General features: G+C 41.9%; 1 protein-coding gene across 1 annotated transcript in view; it reads right to left on the reverse strand.

The window, feature by feature from the left end:
• Positions 1 to 23,387, reverse strand: part of Cryba1 (crystallin, beta A1) — a 33,573-nt gene extending 10,186 nt beyond the window's left edge. The window contains exons 1-2 of the mRNA XM_013503466.1: positions 22,888 to 23,387; positions 3,894 to 4,035 (exon numbers count right to left, since the gene is read on the reverse strand). The gene's annotated coding sequence lies outside the window, so the exon portion shown is untranslated. The remainder of the gene's footprint in view (positions 1 to 3,893; positions 4,036 to 22,887) is intronic.
• Between the last annotated feature and the right edge of the window lie 1,660 nt (positions 23,388 to 25,047).

The following is a 25,047-nucleotide window of genomic DNA, read 5'->3' on the forward strand; positions in this document are numbered from 1 at the left end:
TCCCCTGCTGGGTATCTTCCCAGAAGAATTTAAAACATTGTACCACAGCAATATATGTGCACACATGTGTACAGCAGCACAATTTGTAATAGCTGGATATTGGAAACAACCCAAATGTCCATCAACCGAGGAATGGATAAAAAAAGATGTGGTCTTTCTATACAATGGATAAAGGACAAACTGCCATAAAGGATAAAATGGAGATTTTTATAGGTAAATGGATGTAACTTGAGACCATACTCATAAGTGAAATAAACCAGATGCACATGTGTAGACATCATATTGTCTCCCTAGTGTGAGAAGCTGAAAGAATAAATAAGATCCAAAACGTACAATAGATATTGTGAAATGGGAAGAAACTGTTCAAAACGGAAGAGAAACTGGGATGGGAAAAGAAAAAAAAATACATATATATATGATAGTTAAGATAGTTATACTACTAATTTTTCTTAGTTCATTGAAAAGAAAGGTTTGTACTAATATTGTTTGGACAATAAATGCCAATATCTTGCACTCTGAGTATCTAAGTTAAAGATGACAATACATAATAACCATTGTTACCCTTCTATTATCTTGTTTTGAAATTGTGTTTTATTTTTTTCTCTTTAAAATAAAAAATAAAAAAAGCAAAGCCCAAATACATATGCATAAAATTAGTGTGTGAGTGTGTATGTGTGTATATGTGTTTGTGTGGTCAGTTATTGCACAAGCAATTTATAGATATCCTTCAAGCATTCCTGAAGCCTCAGTTTTTCTCAAGCATCCTATATCCCAGAATCTTCAGAAAGATTGTCACATCTGTACTAGCCAATCAAACTTTGTCAATTTAACATGGTTTTGCTTTATCTTGTTTTTGCAGTACTGGGTCCTATGCATGGTAGGCAAGTTTTTGTCACTCTTCATATCTCCAGCTTCTCAATATGGCTTCTATATGGAAGCGGGTGAGACAAGGTCTCACTATGTACTTCAGACTGTCCTTGAATTCACTGTGTAGCCAGGCTGGCCTCAAATGCTTGGTGATCCTCCTGCCTCAGCCTCCCAAGTGCTGGGATTACAAGTGTGCCCCACCACTTCCAGCTTCAACATGGCTTCTTTGTGGTTTTTTGTTTTTTTGTTTTGAGACAGAGTCTTGCTATGTAGTTCAGGCTGGCCTTGAACTCCTTTTGTATCCCAGGCTGGCCTGAAAGTTATAGCAATCCTCCTGCCTTGGCCATCCAGGTACTGAGATTATAGGTGTGTGCCACCGTATCTATCTTCTGAATATGGTTTTTAATCAAGTCCTAAAGGATTCTCTCTCTTGACAGTTTCTGGAACTGCTGCTTCATCTGTTTCATATTGGTCATGGCCTTGGAGCGCCATCCCTCAGCCCCTTCTCTTTTAGAAAAGTTAGGGCAAAGAACCCTGAAAGAGTGGGAATGAAGGAAGTACTATAACCAGTTTGTAACCCTTTTTCCCAGACTAGATTTGGTTCTCTCCTGATCATCCTTACTCACATTAACTTGAATTTAAAAACCATCGACTGCAACCAGACAATACCTTCCTAATCCTTGGACCTGCCCTATGAAGTAGATCATTGTAATACCTATTGCACAGATGAATAAACTGTGGTTTTCAGAGGCTATGTTCCAGGCCAGGGAATCCAGCAGGGACTTCACTGCATGTCTACCTAATTCTAAATCCCATTCTTTTTCCTCTCTGGCATGAAGTAAGATGATAATTCCCTATTGTCAGATGAAAGAAGATAAAGATGTTTAGGGCAGTGTTACGTACTCAGAGCTCGATAAATGGTAATTGGTTTATTCATTATACCAAATCAGATACCATCTTGTGCTAGATTCTCACAGAGACAAGTAGGAGCAAACAGCAAAGATTATAGAAATTTATCAGTTAGAAAATGTTTTCTCTGAATTTGGAAAAGACCACAGTCTTAGTTTTTTTTTTTTTTTTCTGGTATTGTTCTTTATTTGATTTGAGCAATATATATGCCAATTCTCTCTCTCTCTCTCTCTCTCTCTCTCTCTCTCTCTCTCTCTCTCTCTCTTTCTCTCTCTCTGTCTCTGTCTCTCTGTCTCTCTCTCTCTCTCTGTCTCCATTTTGGTGCTGAAGATGGAACCCAAGTCCTGCATGACAAGCATGCGCTCCACCACTGAGCTACATCCCATCCCCTCTCACTCTAGCTTTCGGTTTTTTTTTTTTTTTTTTTTTTTTTTTTTTTAGTACAGTCTTTCACTTTTACAATTTTGACGCTAAAAAGGGTAGAGTTTTTTTGGTTTTTCTCCGGTACCGGGAACTGAACTCACGACCTTGCGCTTGCCAGGCAGGCGCTTTGCCGCTGAGCTAAATCCCCAGCCCCTCACTCTAGCTTTCTATTAGGGACTTGGACAGTAAACCACGTCCTCAGCCCACATTCTCATTTCACAAGAACGCCTGGGATGTAGCTCAGAGGCACAGTGCCTGCCTGGCAAGCACATGGCCCTGAGTTCGATTCCTGGCACCAAAAAAAAAAAAAATCCAAGAAGGTGGAGCGACTATCTAGCGGGATGAGCTACTAGATGAGGACTGACGTGAAGAGGATTGTAACAACTCTTCAAATGTAAACTGGGCAGTTTGAACCTTGGGCTTTTTGACACTAGGGCTAGGTGCCAAGGACGGTCTATGGCCTATAGAACTTTATGGCTGTCCTGGACCCCCTGGCCTCATCTCTGGGCCCATGGGGGCAGAGAATGAGGTCATGGGGCCAGGGATGCCCTTGGACTCAGCACTTCACGGTTAGAGCACAATAGGCTGGCCAGGCGGCTGAGCAGCACTTCTGTTGTTTGGGAAATGCAGGATGGGTACAAAGCAAAGAGTCCAGTCAGCGTTCAGCCAGCCCCTGCCTCCCCCGACAAGGGGCTACCTCTGGGGTATCTTTTTTTGTCTTGTTCCTTTCTACCCTTTTAAGCCGTCAAGAGAGACAGGGCCTGGCCGAGCCTGAAGAGGCAGTCGGATGAGCACTGGGAGAGCACTTGGGAGGTATTTCAAGCCTTCAGTTCTTTGAAGACCTTTCCAAGGCTCTGCTTCCAGTTGCAAATGCCTGCCAGGGACTGCTGTTGTCCGGAGGCCCCAGCTTCTAAGGCCTGCTTCTTTTGTGTGCAACTTCCTCAAGAGATGAAAAAAAAATAAAGGTGTTTAGGGCAGTGTTCGGTACTCAGAGCTCAATAAATGATAGTTGGTTTATTGATTATACCAAATCAGATACCATCTTGTACTAGTTTCAGTTCAAAACAGTCTCACAAATTTCCCAATTCTGCAACTGAAGTCATTTCTTCTCAGCTCAAACCCCTTGCAGCTGTTTGAAAAACAGGTACAAGGACGGAGATTGTCCTGTCAGACAATGCTTTTTCCACTATAGTCGAGCTGTCCAATTCTCTCATCTCGGGTTGCCAGACAGAGCAAATAAGAATACAGGATACCCAGTTCAATTTGAATTTCAAATAAACAGTGAATATTCTTTTAGGATAAGTAGGTTCCCAACATTTTTTATACTGAAGAAGTCTTCATTGTTTATCTGTAATTCAAATGTAATTGGACATCCGCATTTATCTGCCAAACCTGGTCTCTTTCCACTTTTGTCTGGTGCGTCTGTGACACCTCTCTGCCAAACTATTCTGTTCTTTGGGAGACACTGTAAGAAGTCACCCTCTTCAGGAAGTCTTCTCTGGCTACCAGCCACCCCATAGCTCTCTCTAACAGAGGATGAGGGGAAAAGAAAGAGAAAGAGGAGACAGGAAAAGGACTAATAGGTTTTTAAGCATTTTCCCGGATGTTAGGTTACTTAATCTTCCCAAATAACCCTGTGAGCTATGTCTTACTAGTCCACTTTACTGCTGGCAAGAGGAACTCAAAGCACTTACATTTTTACATGAGGTCACACTGCTAGGAAACGGTAGAGCCAGATTTCATACTCCATTCTCTTTGCTTCCAGAATCTATGTTCTTTCCCATGTTGCTTGTAGAAGTCCTTCTTAACCTTGACTTGTGTGAACAAGCAAGACTCCTATGGAGTAACCATACAAACTACTTTATTTTCATCTCTTTTGGTCCTTTAACTCCCATTTTCCTTGCTATAAATATAAACGGGTAGTTTTACGACTTTCCTGCCCCACTTGTCAGTAATAAAAGTTGGAGGTTACTTTAAATCACAAAAGATGACCTTAATTCTATTTATTTTTGCAGTGTTGGGAATTGAAGTCAGGACTTCTTACATGCTAAGCAAGAACTATTCCACTGAGGTATATGGCTAACCTTCCCCCTGCATCCCCTACCAGAGAGATGGGAGGCTGAATCAGGAGGATTACAAGTTCAAGTTCAGCCTGGGCAACTTAGACTCTGTCTTAAAATAAAAAATGAAAAAAGAACTGGAGATGTATCTCAGTGTGAAGGCCCTGGATCCGATCCGATCGGCAGTACTGCAAAGAAAGAGACAAGAGAGAGAGGGAGACAGACAGGCAGGCAGGCAAATGTTCCACAGCCAGGCTGGCTTCAAACTCCTGGGTTCAAGTTCCCCCATGTCTGGCTCATTGATCTCAATTTTAAATTCACACTTTTTTTTTTTTGGTACTGTAAATCGAACTCATGACCTCAGGCTTGCCAGGTATGCACTTATGCCGCTGAGCTATATCCCTGGCCTGTGATCTCAATTTTAAATGAAAAATTTTCATTTTGGTATAGTCAACAATTTTTTTTTTTTTTTTTTTTTGAGACAGGATCTCCCTTTGCAGTTCAGGCTGGCCTTGAGCTCACTTTGTAGCCCAGGCTGGTCTCAAACTCGCAACGATCCTCCTGCCTCAGCCTCCTGAGTGCTGGATTACAGGCGCGCGCCACCACGCCCAGCCGTCACCAAAATTTCAATCTCTATTCAAAGATAATTCTCCCTGTGACCCCAGGTAAGATCTGTTTTAAGCAGGAAGTCTGTGCCCAGCTAAATATATCTTTTTTCTTTCTCGCTTATTTGTGACCCTCCCAGGGTTGGAGGAACAGGAGAGGAAACAGAGCAGAAAACTTTTTACCTGACAGGTCCATGGTGAGATGGTTTCACTTTGTGTCTGGCCATTCTTCCAAGCCATAAGTCTTGTGCACACTTAATGGTTCTTGGGAGCCCTCACTTGCGATAACCTTGACCTCTGTCTACGCATCTCTACTCTGTTCCTTCTCCAACTCTGAGACACCTGGCTTTTATCTCCAAGCTTTCATTCCAGGTCCCTCTCAGGTCCAAGTTCACATTTCCTCTACCATGACCAATTTTTCTTTTTTTGCATTTTAAAAAATTGTATTGGTACATTTTTTTATTATGTATGTATGTATTTATTTATTTATTTATTTGTCTCTTTGAGACAGAGTCTTGCTATGCAGTTCAGATTGGCCTTGAACTCCTTTGTAGCCCAGGCTGGTCTCAACTCGCAAGGAGCCTCCTGCCTCGGCCTCCTGAGGACTGGAATTACAGGCATGTGCCACCACGCCCGGCTTATTGGTACATTTTAGATATGCGTAATGATAACATTCATCATAGGGAATTTGTACCTGTACATGATATATCTCGCTGCTTCTTTTTTCCCATTTCCTTCCCCTCCCTTTAATCCCTCTTCCCTTCCTTATTTACAAAAGCTTTGTTGCCTTTTTTTTTTTTTTTTTTTTTTTTTTTTGGTACCGGGAATCAAACTCACAACCTTGTACTTACCAGGCAGGCTCTGTGCCCTAAGCTATATCCCCGGCCCTCTGGTTTTTAAAATTCCTTCTATTCTTTTATTCTCCTACCATTTTTTTTTCATAACCAATTTTTAAGATTTATTTATTTACTGGACTACTGGGGGTTGAACCGAAGGAATGCTGAGCTACATCTCCAGCCCTTCTTATTTAATTATTTATTTTGAGACAAGATCTCACTAAGTTGTCCAGGCTGTCCTTGACCTTGTGATCATCCTGCCTGTGGTGGATTGACAACTGGTGGTCAACTTATACCCCACAGCTGAACTGGGTAAGCGTGGTGCTGGGTGAGGATTGTTGCCTTCAGCCTGAGAAGGCAGAAATGGAGAAGAGCTGGTAGAAGCTGTTGGGAGCCTGTTGGAAACACAGAGAAGCCATATGGAACTGCTGATTTTCTTGGAGGAGCTTGTCATGCTGGCTTTCCTGATGAACTTGGCTGGTTCATCCTCCAAGGAACTTGGGACCTTGTCGCTGAGAATGGCTTCTGTTCACTTTTGGGGAACTCTAGTCCTCACTCTGAGCATCGCTTCCTGGCTCCAGAGGGGAAGATGGTGCACTGCTCTGTCTCTTGAAGAAGCTTGTCGTATTGGCTTTCCTGATGGGAACCCAGCTTTCCTGATTATCGGAGGAGCTCGGGACCTCACTGTTGCTGAGGATGGCTCTGGTACCTTTCTGGGGAGCTGTGGTTCTTACTTTGTGCATCGTTTCCTGGCTCCAGTGCAGATCCCTCAGATTGCTAGCACAGATCCTTCATCCCGCTGGTACAGACTTCCTACATTTCACCACTGACCTTTGGGCCTTCCCAGTGTAGCTCTGTGAAACAGGCCAGCATGAGACATTGTTGTGGGCTCTAGGCCTCCAGTTGGATTTGTGGGAGGCGTTATGAGCTCTAGGTCTTCAGCTGTACTCATGCAGGACATTTTCATAGGATCTAGGGCCTCGGCCAGATTCTTTGGTGTCTAGTGTATGGACAGATCTCCTGCACTCTCTTGTATATTATAAATAATCTTATAAAATATGTGTCTTGTATTACATTGTTCCCCTTGCAAAATATCCCCCAAACCACAACTCTACCTCAGCCTCCAGAGGAGCTAAAACTACTGTCATAAGCTACTGTACCTGGTTGCCATTGCAAATTCTGGCGTGCAGACTCCTTTTTTTTCCTTTTCCTTGCAATGCTGGGGATCAAGCCCAGGGCTTCACTCATTCTAGGCAAGTGCTTCCTCTGCCACTGAGCTACATCCCTACCAGGCTCACTCTTTCAACCACCTCTGCTCAGCTGCCCAGTCTGACTGCTGACCTTCAAATTTCTAACTGTGTGAACTCATCTCAAGCTCTCCAGTGTGGCCATCTTGCATTGAGCCTAAGCTCTTTCACCCCTTCCCCTGAAGGGCAGTGGGGTTCACAGCACAGATTCCTCCAAAAATTCTCTTTATCCCTTTGTCTCCGAGTTATTCAGCTTTCCATTACTGTAACAAATACCTAAGACAATCAGCTTAGAGAGAGAAAATGTTTATTTTCAGAGGTTCCAGTCCAGGATTAGTTTGTGGCTGTTGGGTCTGTGATGAGGCAGCACCTCATGGTGTGGAGTATTTGCTGGAGAAAGGCTCCCCTCATGGCCAGGAGTGAAAGAGAAAGAAGGGTCTAGGTTCCTGCTACAGCCTTCTAGGTAGCATCCCCAGTGACCTAAAAGTCTCCCATTTGGCCTTACTTCTTCTTTTTCGGTACTGGGGATTGAACTCATGACCTTGCACTTCCCAAGCAGGCTTTTATGTCACTGAGCTATATCCCTAGCCCTGGCCTTATCTCTTAAAGGTTCCGCAACCTCTCAATAGCACCGCTTGGGAGAATGGGCCTTTAACACATGGGTCATTGGGGACATTCCAGATCCAAACTACAGCACTCACCACTTTTTCTAGCTCCTCCAAATCCTTGGTGTCTGAGAGGAGGGTTAAAAGCCATCAGACCAGCCAGGTATAGTAGTGCACACCTGTAATCCCAGCACTCTGAAGGCTGAGGCAGTAGGACAACCACGTTCAAAGTGAGCCTGGGCTGCATAGTGAGTTCAAGGCCAGTGTAAGTGCATAGTGTGACCCTGTCTCAAAACAATAACAACAAATACAGCAACGAAACAACAAGCCATCAAATCACTTCTCAGTTCTCAAACATCTCCTTTCAAACTTCCACTGAGTGATCTGTTGTGCAGTTCGCTTTGGTTTTTTATATCTGTTAAAGTTTAGGTGTCTTGGCCAAAATCTCTCAGTACCTTGTTCCAAGTGTATGTCACTGCATGCTGTGTTCAAGCTTCTCTCCCTGTCTTCCCTTCATCTTGGCAGGTGACCTTTCATCCTGTTTTATCAGGCATGGATTTCCTCAGTGTTCTGCCCCTGGAGCCTACCATACCTGTCACATTATCTCACCTCATTTCTTCACCTCCAGTCCCGATGCCACTCCTTTCTGTCTAGATTACATACCGGTACCGTTCTACTATCTCACTCAGTAATCCCCTCTTGCCTAGTATTTTAAAAATGTAACTCTTTTTTTAAATTACAAAACTATTTGTAATTTAAAAATCAAATATTCTGCTGGGCGTGGTAGCATACACCTGTAATCCTAGCACTTGGGAGGCTGAGGCAGGAGGATCCTTGCAAGTTCAAGGCCAGCCTGGGCTACAAAATGAGTTCAAAGCCAGCCTGAACTGCATAGCGAGACCCTGTCTCAAAAAGACAAAAAAAAAAAAGTAAAAATCAAATATTCTTATATAATCAACACTTGGTACATAAAAGGGAATAATAAAATATTTTTAAATAACATAGCAGATGATACAGCTCAGTGCTAGAGTGCTTGTCTGCCATGAAACCCTGCGTTCAATCCACAACATTGCAAACCAAAGCACACCAAAACACAACTAGCAACCTTGCTTCCCAGAGGTTACCATTTTCAACTCTTGTAGTTTTTTTCCAATATTTATCAATTTTAGACATTATATATTGATATTTTTGTCTTGGCAGATAAGATTTTATCTCTTATGGCTTTCTTTCCCTTCACTCCATCCTATAGATATTTTACAAATTTTGTTTAAATTCATATTTTGCAGTTTCATTTCTATGTTTTGTAACTATTACTCACTGTTGAACCAAGCCATGTTTGATAATATTTCCTTCCTTCAACTGTGTTTTGCTTTTCCTGGAGTTAAAAATTATAGCACATAAATATGTACAATTATTATGTGTTGGTTAAAAGTAAAAAAGTTTTTAATTACCTAATATTTCCTAGGCTCAATCTTCTAGAATCTTCATTAAATTCCTCTAATATAATAGTCTACACATTCAAACCTATCAGATCATTTATCACCTCCATCCTCCTCCTCTTAGGCCTTCCTTTCTGGAAGCTTCCACTCTGCTCCCGCTTGCAAATGTTTCAGCATATGCTGCTGCATAGGCTGGGGATATAGCTCAGTGGCACAAGTGCCTGCCTGGTAATCACAAGGTCCTGAGTTTGATTCCCAGTGCAGAGGAAAAAAAAAAAAAAAGGAAATATGTGCTGCTGCATAGCTATTGCCCAGACATCTCTTGATTGATGTTCTTGAAAATCCCTTTACTTACCTTCCTGTGTATCTTGTATCTTTCTCTTTCATAGGTACACATTTGTTTTGTAAAGTAGATTGTCTAATGGTGTCCTTAAAAAATGTCATGTGAGGGGGCTGGGGATTTAGCTCAGCGGCAAAGCGCCTGCCTGGCAAGCGCAAGGTCGTGAGTTCGGTTCCCGGTACCAGAGAAAAACCAAAAAAAAAAAAAAAAATGTCATGTGAGGGGCTGGGGATTTAGCTCAGCGGCACAGCACCTACCTGGCAAGCATGAGGTCATGAGTTAGGTTCCAGATACTGGAAAAAACAAACAAACAAAAAATGTCATGTGGAGATAATATTTTTGGGATCAAAATGTCTAAAAACTTATTTTCCTTGTTTGTTTGTTTGTTTTTTTGTTTCTTTCCAGTACTGGGAATCAAACTCATGATCTTGTGCTTGCCAGGCAGGTGCTGTGCCACTGAGCTAAATTCCCAGCCCCTAAAAATTTATTTTCATATAGCTATATTTGACTAAAGACTTAGCTGGATGGGCCGGGCGTGGTGGCGCATGCCTGTAATCCCAGCACTCAGGAGGCTGAGGCAGGAAGATCCTTGTGAGTTAGAGACCAGCCTGGGCTACAGAGTGAGCTGAAGGCCAGCCTGACCTGCAGAGTGAGACCCTGTCTCAAAAAGACCAAAAACAAAACAAAACAAAACAAAAAACTTAGCTGGATGTAGAGTGCTAGAACTGCACCAGCTGTGACCATGTTTCTCCTTTGTTTTTACATGTAATGTTACTATTGGAAAGCATGCTACCATTTTGATTCTGGTTCTTTGTACTTTGTTATGGTGCTGAGGATGAAACACAAAGCCCCCCATGTGCTAGGCAAGTACTGTACCATTGAGCTACATCTCCAACTCTGATTCCTGGTTCCTTTATTATTTTTTCTTTTTTCTAGAAGCTTCTGAGGAAGCATTGGTGGAAATCTTATTCCTTTTACTTTTTTGGGGATTTGTAGACCCTTTTATTTATTTACTTATTTATTTATTTATTTATTTTGGTTTTTTTCTGGTACCGGGAATTGAACTCACAACCTCATGCTTGCCAGGCAAGTGCTGTGCCGCTAAGCTAAATTCCCGGCCCCTAACCCTTTAATCATCAGGAAATATATGCCTCTGAATTCCTGCATTGTTTCTTTGAGCATTTTCCCAGCTCTTTTTAATGTCTTTTTCTGCCACTTGGTTTGGTTTGATGTTGGAGGTACTGAATAGATACTCTAATTTAGCTATATTTCTCTTCAATTTTAAATCTTTTTATAGTTTTCCTGACTTGTAAGAATTTTTTTATGAACTTACCAATTGTTATAACAAAATACTACACATTTAGTGGTTTAAAAAACAAAAAAAAAATTATCTTACAGTTCTGAGGTAGAACTGCATTCCTTCTGGGCTACAAAATGTATATTTCGTATATAATGTATATATATAACCCCCTGGCTCTGCAGGGATCCTATACAAAAGTATAGGATCTTCCCATTTCCCTGTGTCTGTCTTTGTCTCTCTGTGACTCTGACCCTTCTGCCTACCTCTTTCATTAGGACTCTTGTGATCACCTACCCAGATAGTACAAAAGAATCTTTCATATCCGGTTTCATAATCTTATCTGCAAAGTTAGTATGTTGTCCAGGCTGGTCTAGGACTCCTGGGCTCATGCAATTCCCCTGCCTCAGCCTTCAGAATTGGAGCTAGATGCATGCGCCAACACATCTGCTTAATTTTCTTGAGTGCAATTGTTGTGGTTTATATCTAGATGTCATGCACTCATAGGTGGGGCTTTTGAGTGGTGACTGGATCATGGGCAAGTGATACTGGATCATGGGTGTGTGGTACTGGATTAGCCCACTGATGGGTTTATAGCTGGGTGTGAAGTTGGGAGGTGAAGCCTGGTGGGAAGAGGTGGAGCACTGTGGGCATGACCTGGAATGGTTATATATTCTTCCTCCTTCCTTGATACCAGCCCTGCTTCCTGCCTACCTTGCCATAAGCTGTTTTTCCTCTGCCATGCCAACCGGCCTTGGAGCCAGCTGACTGTAAGAAACCCCTACAAACTGCGAGTTAAAGTAAACTTTTCCTTCTTTAACTTATGGGTACCGGGTATTTTGTCCCAGCAATAAGACAGTAACTAAGACAGTTAACATTTCTTTTTTTTTTTTTTTTTTTTTTTTCCAGTACTGAGAATTGAACTCACAACCTCGCATTTGCCAGGCAGGCACTGTGCTGCTGAGCTAAATCCCCAGCCCCAACATTTCTTTCTTTCTTTTTTTAACGGTGCCAGGGGCTGGGGACTTAGCTCAGTGGCACAGCACCTGCCCAGCAAGCACAAGGGCGTGAGTTCAATCCCTGGTACTAGAAAAAAAGCAAACAAAAATATGGTGCTAAAACTTTTGAAAAGTGAGGGATGAAAGGGTAAGGGAAAAACTGGCTCTGCAGGGAAAACTTGTGCTGAATAAGAGAGAAAAGACTAAAAAGAGCAGAAATAAAAGCACACCTTGTGTCTGGAAGACAAAACATAGACTACCATGAAGAGACTTGATAGCGGGCTCCTCCCAGGATCTGGTCTCCTTTATGCCATCCACATTTCATGGGAGCCCTCGTGAAGTTCTGCACTGAGATCCTGAGAATCATCTGGTGCCAACCTGTGATGGTGCAGCTGACAATCCTGCTCATTTCCTAGCCAGATTCACCTCACCCTACCTCCTATATCATTTCCCCCTGAGAGACATAAATCTTTTGGAGTGCCGTGGGAGGAGTTCTCTGTCTTCCATAGCTTCTTCAAGCTGGAAGGGGCTGTAGGCCCTATCTATTAGGGATTATGTACTCTCCAACTACCTGGTGTGCTGTAGCTTGTGGCTGGGTTGAAGAAAGAAAAACCTACTCAGGATCTTGGAGGTCACTGATGTCCTGCCTGCTTGCACAGGTTTGGGAGATTACTGTTCACAAGAATGGCTAACTTTTGAGCCTGTTCCTTTCATCAAGGATATGGGCTAGTGGTGAAGTCAGTGGAATCTGTGTGGTGATGAGATCCAACAGATCTCCCATCTGCTTCTCCTGGGCCTATAGAGAGAAGAAGATAACTAGGCCTGCACTCTTTAAGGTGGTGCCCCATGCATAAGGAGGAGAACCAAGGGCTTCACAAAGCATCCCTTGTGAGATCCTAACACACTAGACAGACGCCTGTCTGAGTAATGCCAACTAATCACCAAAGAAAACCCCTCTAGGGGCCTTTGTCCCCATATATGAACCAATTAACACATTAGGGAGAAGAGGGCTGGGCCATCTATCTGTTGGCTGGTCTAGTCCAAACTGCCATGAAGTAGTGGCAGAACTTGCCCAAGAAAAGTTCTTTTAACCTCCTGCTTGGACTCCCTCATGGCCTAACTTGTATTTATTCTAAGCCTCTTGATGGCTTAGCTGGTATTTCAAGTTCCTCAATGACTCTACTTAACCAGAGTGAGACCATATGGGAAAACATCTCTTGCATTTACTCTGATAGAAAAAGTACAAAGAACTGGCATGGCTCTGGTTTTATACTCTCACAGTTACATTTGCTAGGTTTTTAAATGTTAAATGTTGTTCTGTTCCGATTTCAGGCTGTAGGTCTTTAACTTACCTACATTTAAACAGGGAAGCACAAAACCCAGGTGGTGACGGCCTCAGGTAGGCTCTTGGAACAACTTAGGCACCTGGTTTTAGCCAAAAGCCTTGGGCATTTTTAAACGGACAGGTCAGCCTGGCATGGTGGCACATGCCCATAATCCCAGCACTTGGGAGGCTGAGGCAGGAGAACTGCTGCGAGTTGAGGCTAGCCTGGGCTACAAAGTGAGTTCAAGGCCAACCTGAACTACATTGCAAGACTCTATCTCAAAAACAAACAGAGATTTAGTCTCACTAAATTGCCCAAGCAGGCCTTGAACTTTTGATCTTCCTGCCTCAGCTTCTATCAGTGCTGGGATGCAGGTGTGGTCCACTGGGCCAAACTTGTCTGTGACATATTCTTGAGTAAAATAAGAAAATTATGAATTTATATGAGGTATAGCCCCATCTTTGTAAAAAAGAGGAACACACAAGTACCTACATCTGGATGTGAATAGGAGAGGTCTGGGAAATACAGGGCTAACAATGCTGATCCAGTCTTGGTGAAACCAGCCAGGAGCATGTTGCTGTCATTCATTGTAAAGGACACCAAAGAGACCTGTCTAAATCTCTTTAAGAAATCAAAAGGCTGAGACTTCTGGGAAGATGGTGGCGTGGTGAGCAACACAGAAGGAGCTTCTTCGAGATTTGGTGTCTTAAACTGGGCATGGTGGCATACACCTGTAATCCCAGCACTCAGGAGGCTGAGGCAGGAGGATCCTTGTGAGTTCGAGACCAGCCTGGGGCTACAAAGTGAGCTCAAGGCCAGCCTGAACTGCATACTGAGACCCTGTCTCAAAAAGACAAAAATAAAAAATAAAAAATAAAAAAGAGATTTGGTGTCCAACACTGGAATATAGCAATGTGAGGAAGCGAAGATGGAGGGAAGTGGGTCCCCAGGACCCAGGAAGGATCTGAAGTGAGAACTGAAGCCCACGGAGAGAGTGAAGAGAGAAACTTCAATGAAGAAGGAGGAGGCAGGCAGCGCTTTCTCCCTGAGCCCAGACTCACTGAGCTGGAGGGGCGATTTGAAACTGCAGATGCATAAGGACCGCTGGCAACTCCAGAAGTTGGCAACCCCAGAGGCCTCCAAGGAGAAGCACACAAGTAGAATGATGTGGTAGGGACAGCCAGCTGCAGTGGCTGGTGAGTTGTCCCAGTCGGAGTTCCTGCAAGCCAGGATGATTGGCTAGGAACCATTATTTATTTATTTATTTATTTATTTTTTTGGTTTTTCTCCGGTACCGGGAACCGAACTCACGACCTTGCGCTTGCCAGGCAGGCGCTTTTGCCGCTGAGCTAAATCCCCAGCCCCTGGCTAGGAACCATTTTAAAGAGGGGCCAACTGACCTCAGGTCCCTGAGTGCCTGCTAGCTCCACCTAGTGGCTGCCAACTGAACTCAACCCTGCAGAAAACAAGATTGCTAAGGACTGGGTGAGTCTGGTTCCAGCCTCACAGCCAGAGGCCAGCCTGAACTTCAGTGGAAATAGGGTGGCAGGTTCACTGGGATTGTCCTCTACCCCGCCCTGGAGCTGCTGCTGGCTTGCTGGAATTGACTAACGTGGATCTGGACTCTGTCAGCCTGCACTGTCTACCAGTGGCGGCAGAGACATACCTTAAAATGGACATTTTTTGTTTCTTTACTTCCGCTCATTTTTATGAGTGTGGTGGTTCTGTTCTGTTCTTCTTTTTATTTCTTCCTTATCTCTTTCCTTCCTGTCTTCTGCACCATTTTCCCAAAATTTGTGTGATCTCCTTTGTCCTCCAGCCTTGCTTCTAATCTTTTTTCTTATGTTTCTCTATTTGAATGTTCCCCCTAATCCCTTTTAAACTTTCTTCCATGAGGGTAAAATTGCCATATTGAGGGTTTATTTACTGCATCCAATTTTCCGGCTCATTTTAGATTTTGTTGTATATCCACAAATTTAGTTCTTACGCTTAAAGGCGGCAAATGAGTAGTTACCTGAGTTTGTCATTTTCTAGGCTGTGTTTGATGGTGTTGTTATTGCTGATTGTACCACTTCAGCTAAAGTGATATAACTGTTCTAACCATTTGTTCTTCCTGGTACACAAAAACTGAGATTGCCTAAGAGTCATAACCAATACTGTAGGCCAGTACCAAAGAACTAGGGGCTAGGCCAGGTAGGCATCAACTTCTCATCCCCAATAAACTGATGTGTTATGATCTTGTAACAGACCCAACACCCAAAAGCCAGCTATTCCTAGAAGACAGTTCTGAGAAGTAGTCATTTCCTAAAGATTCTAAATACTAGAAATAAAGCTACTCACCACAGGCAATTTGCAAGCATCAAATCAGGAATTAAATGAAAAAAAAAAAATACAAAATGAGAAGACACTTTAAAAGAATGCAATCTCAGACCTCCAGCTCATCAAAGGCAAAACCAGTGGGGAGTGAAGTGGAACAATCCAAAAACTGCCAGGCATAGTGGCACATGCCTGTAATCCCAGCACTTGTGGGGGTGAGCTGGAGGATCATTGTGAGTTCGAGGCCAGCCTGGGCTACAAAGTGAGTTGAAGATCAGCCTGAGCTGCATAGTGAGACCCTGTCTCAAAAAGACAACAACAACAACAAAAAAAAAAAACCAAAAAAACCCCAACAAAATAAATCCAAAAACCAACCATATGGACTCTCTAAAGCAGTAACAACAAAGCAAACGAACAAGGTTCTAGAAAAAAATCAAATTAGAAATAATTTCTCAAGGGGCTGGGGATTTAGCTCAGCGGCAAAAGCGCTTGCCTGGCAAGCGCAAGGTCGTGAGTTCGGTTCCCGGTACCAGAGAAAAACCAAAAAAAAAAAAAAAGAAATAATTTCTCAGATAATCATGGAGATGGCTACCACAATGAAAAACGTGCTTAGTGACTCTAGAGCAGATACAGATTAAAAAAAATAGAGGCGTTAAGGAACATGATGGAAATCATGCATGCCCAACACAAGAAAGAAATGGAACTCATAAAACAGATTCAAACAGATATCCAGGAGGAAAAAATCCCATTGAAAGTATACATAGAAGAATGAGCCAATGTGAGGACAGAATCTCAGAAATAGAAGACAAGATAGTGGGTAGCAATCAAGAAAAGAAAAATTTCTTAAAAACAGCAAGGGAGCTGGGTGTGGTGGCACACGCCTGTCATCCCTGCACTCAGGAGGCTGAGACAGGAGGATTTTTTTGAGTTTGAGGCCAGCCTAGGCTACAAAGTGAGCTCAAGGCCAGCCTGAACTGCATAGGGGGACCCTGTCTCAAAAAGACATAAAAAAGGGGAGGGCTGGGGATTTAGCTCAGTGGTACAGCACCTGCCTGGCAAGCACAAGGTTGTGAGTTCAATTCTCAGTACCGGGGTGGGGGGGGGAGGCAAGGAACTATGAGAAATCAATCCAACAGATGTTAGATGATGCAAAAAAGAATAACATAAGATGGAGCAGAGTCAATGAAAAAGCAGGAGGTAGCATAAATGACATAAAAAACATGTTCACATACATCATAACAGAAAAATTCCCTGTCAGCGAAAAAGAATTTGATGTGCAGATAAGTGAGGCATACAGAACTCCATGATCAAAAAAATCTACAGCAAGGCATAATAGTCAAGATTCCAGAAACTCAACACAAGAATAAAAATTAAAATCTGTTTAAAAAAATCACCTATAAAGGAAAGGCCATCAGAATCACAGTCAACTTCTTAACACAAACCCTCAAGTCAAGGAGAGCTTAGAGTAAAGTATTTCATGCTCTAAACAAGAACAGTCTCCAACCCAGATTGATGTACCCTGCAAAAATATCTTGCAAAACTGATGGAAAAATAAGATACTTCCATGACAAAGAACACCTGAGGAAATTCATGAACACCAAACCACCACAAAATGTTCTGAAGGGCATTCTAGAAAGAGATAACAAGGATTACAACTCCATGAATCCCAACAGAATGAATCTGCCAGGAAAGACAAACAATTAAACAGAGAGAAAAAAAGAAAGCCAACTACAGGAAAATGACATGACAAGGATATGTCAATAAATATCAGTTATAACCATTAATGTTAGTGGTCTAAATTAACCATCAAAACAAACAGACTGGCAGAATGGATCAAGAAGCAAGATCCAACAAATGCTGCATACAACAAACACATTTAATTTTTGTTTGTTTGGTTTTTTTGTTTCTGGTACCGGGAATTGAACTCATGACCTCATGCTTGCCAGGCAGGCGCTGTGCCGCTGAGCTAAATTCCCAGCCCCAAACATATTTAATTTTAAGAGAATCATAGACTGAAAGTCAGAGGATAGAAAACAATACTCTGTGTGACAGAAACCCAGAAAAAAGCAGAGGAAGCTATTCTATTTGCAAAGTGAATTTCAAGCCAAGACTTATTAAGAGAGACAAAGAAGGTCACTACATCCTTGTAAAGGGAACAACCGGAGAGGAAGAGATAACAATCATAACTTGATCTTTTTTTTTTTCCCCCTGGTACAGGGAATTGAACTCAAGACCTCACGCTTGCCAGGCAGGCACTGTATCGCTGAGCTAAATCCCCAGTCCCTACAATCATAAATATATATGTGACAAATACCAGTACACCCAAGTATATAAATTTTTTTTTTTGTCTTTTTGTCTTTTTGAGACAGGGTCTTGCTACACAGTTCAGCCTGGCCTTGAGCTCACTTTGTAGCTGAGGCTGGGTTTGAACTCGCAGTGATCCTTTTGCCTCAACCTCCCCAGTACTGGGATTACAGGCATGTGCCACCATGCCTGGTTTATAAAACAATTATTACTATTATTATTATTATTATTATTATTATTATTTTGTCTTTTTGAGACAAGATCTTACTATGCAGTTCAGGCTGGCCTTGAGTTCACTTTGTAGCCCAGGCTGGCCTCAAACTCACAACAATCCTCCCTCCTCAACCTCCCAAGTGCTAGAAGTGCACCACCACACCCAGCAAAATAATTATTAACAGACATGAAAAATCAAATAGGCACTAATACAATTGTAAAGAAGAACCTCAATACCCCACTGTCACAAATAGACACACCAACTAGACAAAAAAATCAACAATGAAATATTATAACTGAACCAAACTTTGGAACAAATGGATTTAGTAGATGTCTACAGAGTGTTCCACCCCACAACATCAAAATACACATTCTTCTCAGCTGCACATGAGATGTTCTCCAAAATAGACCACATACTAGCTCATAGATCATGCTTAAGTAAATGCAAAGGAATTGAAATTATCCCAAGCATATTACTGGACCATAGTGCAAGGAAATTGGAAATCAGAGGCAAAAGGAACCACAAGAACTTCACAAATATATGAAAATTAAATAATACCCTCCTGAACAACTGATATGTCACAGATGAAATTAAAGAAGAAATTAGACAGTTTCTACAGTTAAATGATAATCCCAGTACCACATACCAGAAGTTATGGGACACAATGAAAGCAGTCCTATGAGGGAAATGAATAGCAGTGAATACACATATGAGGAAAACAGTGAGTTCAAATACACAAGTTAATGTTAAACCTCAAGCTTCAAGAAAAAGAACAAGTCCACCCCAAAGCTTCAAAAGGGAGGAAATTATAAAGGTCAGACCAGAAATCAATGCAATGGAGACTAAGAAAACAATAGAAAGGATCAACGACTTGAAAAGTTGGTTCTTTGAAAGATTAAATAATATTGACAAACCCTTAGCCAACCTTATCAAAAAAGGAGAGAAAAGACTCAAATCCATGTAATTAAGAATGAAAAGGGTGAAATCACAACAGATCCTGCAGAAATCCAGAAGATCATCTATACCTACTTTAAGAACTTGTATTCTAATAAAATGGAAAATGCAGAAGAAATAGAAGATTCCCAGATACATATGAATTACCAAAGCTGAATCAAGAAGGTATAAAAATTCTAAATAAACCAATATAATTCTTTTTTTTTTTTTTTTGGTTTTGGTTTTGGTTTTTCTCTGGTGCCCGGAACCGAACTCACGACCTTGCGCTTGCCAGGCAGGCGCTTTTGCCGCTGAGCTAAATCCCCAGCCCCTAAACCAATATAATTCAATGAAATTGAAGATGTAATTAAAAACCTACCAACAAAGAAAAGCCCAAGTACTGTTTCATTGCTGAATTCTACAAGAAATTTAGAGAAGACCTAATAGTGCTACTTCTCAAACTCTTTAATGAAATTGAAAGGGAAGCTCCCTTTCAGTACTCCCAAATTCATTCCTGGAAGCAAGTGTTACTCTGATACCAAACCAGAGAAGAACCTGGCCAGGAAAGAGAACTACAGGCCAAGCTCCTTAATGAACATAGATGCAAAAATCTTCAATAAGATACTGGCACACAGAATGCAGGAAATCATCAAGATTATACATCACGACCAATGCCAGGTATGCAGGGATGGTTCAATATACACAAATTTATAAATGTAATACTCCATATTAATAGAGCCAAGAACAAAAATCATTTGGTCATCTCAGTAGATGCAGAAAAAGCATTTGACAAATCCCAGCACCCATTCATGATAAAAATCCTACAAAAATTGGAATAAATGGTCTTTATTTCAATCTGATAAAAGCCATCTATAACAAACCAACAGCCAACATCGTACTAAATGAATAAAAATTGAAGGCTTTCACTCTAAAATCAGGAACAAGACAAGGATGTCAACTGTCACTACTCTTATTCAATATAGTTCTAGAAACATTAGCCAGAGCAATTAGGCAAGACAAAGAAATAAAGATAGGAAAGGAAGAAGTTAAATTATCATTATTTGCAGATGATGTGGTACTCTACATAGAAGACCCGAAAACCTCCACTAAAAGGCTTCTAGATTTAATAACCAAATTCAGTAGCATAGCTGGATACAAAGTCAACACTCAAAAATCTATAACCTTCCAGTATAGGAATAACAAACCCACTGAGAGAGAAATTAGGGAAACAACACCTTTCATAATAGCACCCAAAAAAATGAAATACCTAGGAATCAATCTAATGAAGGATGTAAAAGACCTCTACATTGAAAACTATAGTACTCTGAAAAAGGGGATTGAAGAGAATATCAGAAAATGGAAAGATATCCCTTGCTTTTGGGTAGGAAGAATCAGTATAGTGAAAATCACCATACTTCCAAAATTGCTATACAGATTTAATGCAATCTCAATCTAAATCCCAACAGCACATATCACAGTATTAGAGAAAACTATCCTAAAATTCATTTGATACCAGAAGAGGCCTAGAATAGCAAAGGCAATTCTGAGCAACAAAGGCAAGGCAGGGGCATCACAATCCCTGATTTAAAGTCATACTACAAAGCTACTGTGATAAAAACAGCATGGTAGTGGCAAAAACAAAAAACAAAAGAATAAAACAACTGAGACAGAAGGATCAGTGGAACAGATTAGAAGATGCAGGAACAACTCCAGACATACCCAGCCACCTCATCTTTGACAAAGGTGTCAACCACATTCACTGGAGGAAAGATAGCCTCTTTAATAAATGGTGCTGGAAAAACTGGCTTTCCACATGTCAAAGATTAAAACCAGACCCCTATCTTTCACCATGCACTAAACTCAAATTGAAATGGATCAAAGATCCAAATATTAAAACAGGCCAGGCATGGTGGTACATGCCTGTAATCCCAGCACTTGGGAGGCTGAGGCAGGAGGATTGCTGTGAGTTTGAGGCCAGCCAGGGCTACAAAATGAGTTTGCAGCCAGCCTGAACTGCATGGTGAAACTCTGTCTCAAAAAAACAAAAATAAAATAAATATTAAAACAGAAACTCTGAATCTGCTGGAAGATAGAAAGGTAGAACTTTTGAAGACATTGGTGTAGGTAAAGAGTTATGAACAAAACCCCAAATGCATAGAAACTATCACAAAGAATCAATAACTGAGATTTGATCTTATTAAAAAGCTTTCTCATAGCAGGAGAAACCAACAACAGTGTGAAGCAACAATCCACAGTGTGGGAAAAAAATTTTGCCAATTGTTCCTCAGACGAAGGATTACTATTGCAAACATATAAAGAACTCATAAAAATCAGACCCCCAAATGTAAAGGACCCAATCCAAAACTGGGCATCTGAAATGAATAGATGCTTCTCAGATAAAGTAGAAATGGCAAATAAATATATGAAAATATGTCCAACATCACTAGTCATTCAAGAAATGCAAATTAAAGCAATACTGAGATTCCATCTCACTCCAGAAAGGATGGCTGCTATCAAGAAATCAACCAACAACAACAGCTGGCAGGACTGTGGGGAAAAAAGAACCCTTTTCTTCTGTTGGTGGGACAGTAGACTGGTGCAACCACTGTGGAAATCAGTGTGAAGATTCTTCAAAAAACTTAGAGATTCTATTTGACCCAGCTATTTCTCTTCCTGTTATCTTCCCAAAATAATTAAAAGCATCAAACCACAGTGATATATGCACACCCATGTTTATAGCAGCACAGTTTGTAATAGCTAAATCTTGGAAACAGCCCAAATGCCCAACCAGATGTGGATTTTTTATACAATGGAATACTACTCTGCCATACAGAAGGATAAGCTTGACACATTTCTAGCTAAATGGATGCACCTGGAGGCCATACTCTCAAGTGAAATGAATCAGGCACATATATGTAAACACTGCATTGTTTCTTCTGGTGTGAGAAAGTGAAAGTGTAAATAAGGACCAAAATACACAACAGATATTGTGAAATAGGAAGAAAATTTTCAAATGGGAAAGGTCAATAGGGAGTGGGGAGGGGTAATGGAAGGAAAAGAAAAAAACGATGAGAAAAAAATGATGAGAAAAGAAGGAAAAATTGGAAACAAGAGTTTTGGAAATAGGAAAGGGCAGGGGCTGGGGATTTAGCTCAGTGGCAAAAGCGCCTGCCTGGCAAGCGCAAGGTCGTGAGTTCGGTTCCCGGTACCGGAGAAAACCACCCCCCAAAAAACAAAAACAAAAACAAAAAAATAGGTAAGGGCAGGGGGGTTGAAAGGAGGGCAGGGGAATGGGAGAAAAACAGGAATCAAGTTATACCATGCACAGGTACAAATTCCCTACAATGATTATGATCATTCCCTATAATGATTATGATCATTGGTGTATCTAAAATGCACCAGTAAATGTAACTAAAAACAAACAAACAGCAAAACAATGCACAACTCACACACACACAACACAGTGCAGCCAGGTAAGATGGTCACACCTTGCTGGGATAGGAGCAGGCATCTGGGAAGGGAGCAGCCTTCTGGGATGGGGGCAGGTCTCTCTGGACCTTCATTTGCCTGGTGCTGCAGCCCCAAATTTCCCAAGCATTTAAAGGGATAGTACACATTTTTTCCTTTGTGCGGGAAGAAAGAAAAAGGCTCCTGTCTCTGGTTTCCCATAAGCCCATATGCTGTTTAAAATCAAAGGCTTAGCTCATAAGACCAGTTATTAAAAAAAAAAAAAAAAAAAAACCATAGAGAAAAAAAGATGGCAGTGGCCGGTGATGCACACTTGTGTAAAACTTACACATAGTCATTTGTCAAGACAAGATGGCAGCTGACCAGGTGGCAAGGTGACGTGGTACACTCCTGGCCAAAACACAAACTGAGAAAAAGCCATTTACAGGCTGGCTTAAGTGGAGACCAGGTTAATTTAGCAAAATATACAACAAACAAACATGTGGACAACAAGGCATACCCACGGACTGAATGCAAGCAGTTAGAAAAACAAAAACCTACATTTCCGTCCCCCACTCCCATGGCTGGGTAGGAAGCCCCTCCCCTGTGCCTTGAGAAGAGTCCCCCAATTCCCAGCTTAGGGGAGAGAGTGAGGGAAAGAACGTGCAAAGAAAAAAAACCTGGTGGAGAGAAACAAAGATTACACCCAACATGGGCCTTACCTTGGTCTCCAGTGCTTGTGCTTTACTCTCACGGCTGGCCAGGCTAAAACATTGTCTCCCGGCTGGTTCCGCCAAAAGGTGGTTGGGTCGTTCCTTTAGACATGGCTCGCCAATTAAAAGTACTCCAGGTCCTTCTTGCTTTGAACACAGAATTAGATGAGACAAGCCAAAAATGGTGCCAAAAGTTTATTTGAAAAGTGAGGGGTGAAGGGGTCCGGGAACAACTGGCTCTCCAGAGCAAATTTGGACCAAACAAGGGAGAAAAGGATAAAAAGAGCAAAAATAAAAGCACATCCTGTGGCTGGGAGACAAAGCGTGGGCTACCGTGAAGTGTCAGAAAGCCGACAGTAACATTTCTAGGCTCCTTGAACAACTGAACGTTTTCTTCTCTGGAAACGCTCTTCCTTTGACTTTCAGTCACGACTCTTTGCCCGCTCCTCCTCGGTTTCTTTGTCCATTCCCTTCCTCTTTTCTGCTCTATCAGTGTCAGTATTCCTTGAAGTCTGTTCCTGCCCTTCTTCTCTCTCCTCATTCTTCCTGCCTTAGGGTTTCCAGTCTTTGTTTACTCCCCATTGTTCAGCAATCAGGTTGCCCTGGTGACTTCCAAATCTACATTTCAAATTCAGACACGCTGTGTCTCTCTGTATGAGGTTCTTATGCCTCCTGCAACAAATTGCTACAAACTTAGCTTAAAACAACAGAAATGAGCTGGTGTGGTGGTGCATGCCTGTAATCCCAGCACTGAGGGAAACTGAGGCAGGAGGATTGCAAGTTTAAATTTGACCTGGACAATTTAGTGAGAGCCTGTCTCAAAAAAAAAAAAAAAAGAAGCTGGGTGTGATGCTGCATGCCTGTAATCCCAGCACTCAGGAGGCTGAGGCAGGAGGATTGCTGGGAGCTCAAGGCCAGCCTGTGGTACATAGTGAGATTCTGTCTCAAAGAGAATGGAACCAAAACAAAACAAAAGGAAAAAGTATTCTCTCAGAGCTGTGAATTTTTTCCCTTCCCTTTTTTTTTTTTTTTTTTTTTTTGCCATGTTGAGGACTGAACCCAAAGCCTTAGGAAATAAGCACTCTACTGCAAAGCTATACCCTTCTCCCACAGTATTGTCTGAAATCTTCCTCTTGGAAGCTCAAAGCAGAAACTGTCCCAGGTCTCTGTCTTTGCTTCTTGTGGTTGCCAGTAATATTTCATGCTCCTTGGTTTATAGATGCATCAGTCCCGTCTCTGCCTCTGTTTTCACATGGTGTTCTTCATGTGTCTCTCTGCGTCTTCACACTATGCCTTAACAAGCACATGAGTTGCTGTATTTAGTGCCTACCCTCATCCAATATGACCTTCTCTTAATGTACCTTACTTTATCTGCAAAGACACTATTTCCAAATAAGGTCACAATCTGAGGTTCCAGGCAGACATGAATTTTAAGGACAAAGTGCTCAACCCATATACCACATACTTTCTCTTCAACCTCTGATGTGAGCAGTCAGCTACCTCCTGGGCATCTCCAATGAGATAACTTCCCGCAGGTTCCTCAAACCCAGCACAGTCAAAATATTCAGATCATCAACCCCACTGTTCCTCACCCCAGCCAGACCTTCCTTCAATGTCTCACAGATGGAGCCATTTAAACCAGAAATCTAGGAATCAATTTTGAAACCTCTCTCTTTCTCATTAGCATAGCCAGTCTTTGGCTGAATCTTGCTAATTCTACCTCCCTAAAAGTTCTCTGTGTGGCCATGTTTCCAGCTTCGTTTATTTGGTTGTTTTAAATTTGGCTGCAAGTAATAGAAACTCTAACATTAACTGGCTTAGACAATACGAAAATGCTGTGGTTTACTTACCCGAAAATAAATAACCCAGGACGGTGAGGTTCAGGCTTGGTCATCCAGTGATATTTCCTGGCTTTTCCCATCCCTATTCTACTGACCTCCAGATTGACTTCGCTGTAAGACAGGCTACTTTCCCATCACTGTCGGATGCTGGACAGTGGTTATACTAGTTTACATTCCCACATTCCCACCAACAAGGTAGCAACTGGGGCTGTGCCCTTCACTGTGCACATCTGTGGGGTAGGATAGGGTAGAGAGAGAGGGAAAGAGCTTTCTTTTGGATTTCTTTTATGGTTTGGGGTTTTTCGCGGGGGGGGGGGTTGTTTTTGAG

This window comes from Chinchilla lanigera, unplaced genomic scaffold (assembly GCF_000276665.1).
Source record: "Chinchilla lanigera isolate Chin_1 unplaced genomic scaffold, ChiLan1.0 scaffold00080, whole genome shotgun sequence".
Taxonomy (NCBI): Eukaryota; Metazoa; Chordata; class Mammalia; order Rodentia; family Chinchillidae; genus Chinchilla; species Chinchilla lanigera.